Source organism: Canis lupus, chromosome 8 (genome assembly GCF_011100685.1).
Source record: "Canis lupus familiaris isolate Mischka breed German Shepherd chromosome 8, alternate assembly UU_Cfam_GSD_1.0, whole genome shotgun sequence".
Classification (NCBI taxonomy): domain Eukaryota; kingdom Metazoa; phylum Chordata; class Mammalia; order Carnivora; family Canidae; genus Canis; species Canis lupus.
Window position 1 is genome coordinate 70,711,386 of NC_049229.1, and position 3,566 is coordinate 70,714,951.

Sequence of the window (3,566 nt, forward strand, 5' to 3'; positions counted from 1 at the left end):
TATTCATGAGAGACACAGAGAGAGGCAAAGACACAGGCAGAGGGAGAAGCAGGCTCCCTGCAGGGAGCCCGATGTGGGACTGGATCCTGGAACCTCAGGATCATGACCTGAGCCGAAGGCAGATGCTCAACCGCCGAGTCACCCAAGTGTCCCACAAGTACTTCTAATTTGAGATACTCAGATTAGGGGCAGGAATGAAGAGGCATCAGATCACAGACCCAGGACACATGCCACCCAACTGACTCCCATGAGGTGGCTGGTGAGGGCCCTTGGCCTCGTGAGGACATTTTCAGCATTTATCACCTTACCTGGCACCAAGTCCCTATTCAACTCCTGTCATTACTAAATGCAACAAAAGAAAGTCCCTTTTTTCCCTTGTTCTCTGGAAAGCGCTGGGGCCCTACAGCTGCACCCTCACCCCCCACCCCCGCCAGGCTCCTCCATGTTGGCGTCCCCAGTGGTCACAGGAGTGAGAAGAGCTGAACCAGAAGAGAGGCCATGGGGGAGCTGGTCTTTAATGTCCTCTGAGGCCTACATTTTAAAGAATAATGTCTATTTTCATCTAAGCACGTAGTCTGAAATGCCAAAAGCTACCAGAAGCCCTGTGCCAAGCACGGGTGGGTCAACTTCAGCCCTCGGCTCCCTCGGCCAAGGCGAGCACTTTCTCCTTTTTGGTGATTTACCTCCATGTGTCCCACTTACGTCTCGTACGGCTTTCTTGATCTGTTCGTGTTCGGCATCTACGGCCTATTTCACCGTGAGACACAAGACATGGCTCCCACCCCCTCCCCACTCCGCCCCCACACCCCCGCCCCAGTGTCTCTCTATCCAAGTTGTATTAAGTCAGGGTTTCAAGCTTATGGCGAAATATAAAATCTGCTCATCGCCGAGTCTGGTGATGCGCTACGACGGCACTGACCTCCCCGAAGCTTTGGTTTTTCCTAGAGAGAACCGCCTTGGGTTTTTGTTTTTGTTTTTGTTTTTGTTTTTTTTTTGCTTAGTGCCTTGCTTTCTTTTTTGCTATTTGTTTTTTTATTTTTAACAAAATTACACGTGCGTATAGCTCTCAGTGTCAGTTCTCTAAGCCATATATTTTTTAAAAGAGACAGCAGCCCCTCCCCTTCTTCTCTCCGTGGATTTGGGGCCCGAACCTGGGCGCCACGGTGCGCTCACGGCCCCATCGTGCCACACAATCGCCACGCTTTCCTCGTCCTCTTCTCGAGGTTACCACCTCCAGTCTTGTCGTTTGGCGTTTCAGTCTCCGGCCTACGTCCCGGGTCCCGGCACGTCCTGATGTTCTGAGTTGCGGCCTTAGTGACCCGAGGGGGAGGAAGCCCCGCGCTGCCCGCCGCCGCCGCCGCCCTGGGCGCACCTGGCAGCCTCCCGCTGGACGAGGGCCCGCGGCCTGGGCAGCCTCGCACCTTCTCTCTCGTCTCAGTCGTTCGGGCGGGAAACTCCGCAGACCGGAGGCCCATTCCCAGCACGAGCTTATTGCCCAAAGTTCTGGAGCCAGGGGGGAGGTCAAGGCATCCACGTGGCTGGGAGAGGCCCCTTCCGTGTCACAGCCGGCGCCCCCTCTGCGTCCTGGCACCGAGGGGGCTGCGGAGCTCCCGGGGCCTCTTCCATGGCTCGGCGGGTGCCACTCGGGGCCGCACCCCTCTAGTTTACCATCTCCCGGGGCCCAGGGCTTCAACCTGAGTTTAGCTGGGAGCACGGGGAGGACGGCGCCTCCTGGGGAAAACGTGAGCTGGACGGCGCTGGGAGCTGGCCTTGCTCCCCAGGTGTCCCAGCCCCAGGCCGCACCCCCCCGGGGGCTCTCCCGGAGGCCTCAGCAGGCTCATCACCCTCCCCGCGTCCCGAGGGGGGAGAAGACGTGCACCTGTCAGTCCCGTGACCACAGTCGGTGGCAAAGAAGCTTCTGAAACCGACTGCACTGGAGGCCACGTGCAGCTAAACCCCAAGGAAGCAAAGAAGGAGGGAGCGTCCCCGGCATGGCCACGTCGTCGCGGGTCAGCCTGTAGCGGCAGCAGCGGCAGCAGGGCCCCAGCGCCTTCCAACGACAGGTGCTCGTGCAACCTCCTGCTCGTGCAACACGTCTGGCTCGCTGGCCCGCGGGGCAGCCACACCGCAAGCTCTGCCAGGGCCCGACCTGGACGGAGGGACAGGGAAGGGGCCGCCCCGGGGCCGACACCTGCCGCGCCACCCAGCAGCAAGGGAACCAGGGGGCAGCCTCCCTGGGGCACAAAGGCAGGACTTCCGGAACGTGTGGCGAAGAGCACGCGTGGTGGCGGGTCAACTGTCAGGTCACATATCTGTGACACGTAAGTGTCATTCGTGGCTGAGCCGTGTGGCATGTTGTGACGGCTTTGCTGCTTTTGTAAAAGCTTCTGGGTTTCCTGGATGGGGTTTGTGTGTGTGAGTGTGGTCTTTTTTTTTTTTTTAGTTTTAATTAAGTGCACTTATTGTGAATCTATCCTGAAGCCCTTCCCCATTGCTGTGCTCTGTTTCGTGAACTTGTTCTTTCCTTTTTTTTTTTTAAATTTTACTCATGAGACACACACAGAGAGAGAGAGAGAGAGAGAGGCAGAGACACAGGCAGAGAGAGAAGCAGGCTCCATGCAGGGAGCCCGACATGGAACTCGATCCTAGGACTTTTATGTGTGTCCTTAGCAATATGAGCCCTTTCTGTTAGCTCTCCTGGGCTACTTGGATGTCTGGGGGATGAGGTGCCAAGAACTCATGGAATGTCCCAGAAAGTCCTGCTCACAGTATCAAGTCCTTCACTGTCTGGTTTGTTTTGATTTTGTTTTTTTTTTTTTTGTTTTTGAAGTAAGGTCTATGCCCAACGTGGGGCCTGAACTTGCAACCCCGAGAGAGTCACACACTCCACAGACTAAGCCAGCCAGGTGCCCCGAAGAGCATTTCTTTCTTAAGTACACCCAAAACATAAAAGTGCCAACGGACTTCGTGTCTCGGGGGCCCTGTCCAGCCCACCTGCCTCTGGAGCTCATGACAGCAGCCTGCTGGGCAGGGCAGCCTGGAGCCAACACCATTTCTGCCAAGTGCTGACCACCTGGCTTTGAGAATGTACAATGTCTGAGGGGCTGCTTTTATGATAGTTAGACTTTATTTATTATTATTTTTTAAATATTTTATTTCTTTATTCATGAGATACACAGAGAGAGGCAGAGACCCAGGCAGAGGGAGAAGCGGGCTTCATGCAGGGAACCCGATGCAGGACTCGATCCCAGGACCCCAGGACCACGCCTGGGCTGAAGGTGGCGCTAAACTGCTGAGCCACCCAGGCTGCCCTGTTAATTTGTTTGTTTGTTTGTTTTTTGTTCATTCGTTTTTATAGATTTTATTTATTTATTCATGAGAGAAGAAAATGGTTTTACCTTTTCTTCCTTATTTAATTAACTGTTAAACATTAATTGTAATTATAAAACTAATATAGTATCATAAAAATTTCAATAATAGATATAAAGTAAAAATACTGAACCAGGGCTTTTTACATAAATATTATATAAATACAGCTAACTTACAAAAACAAGATCACTCCATCA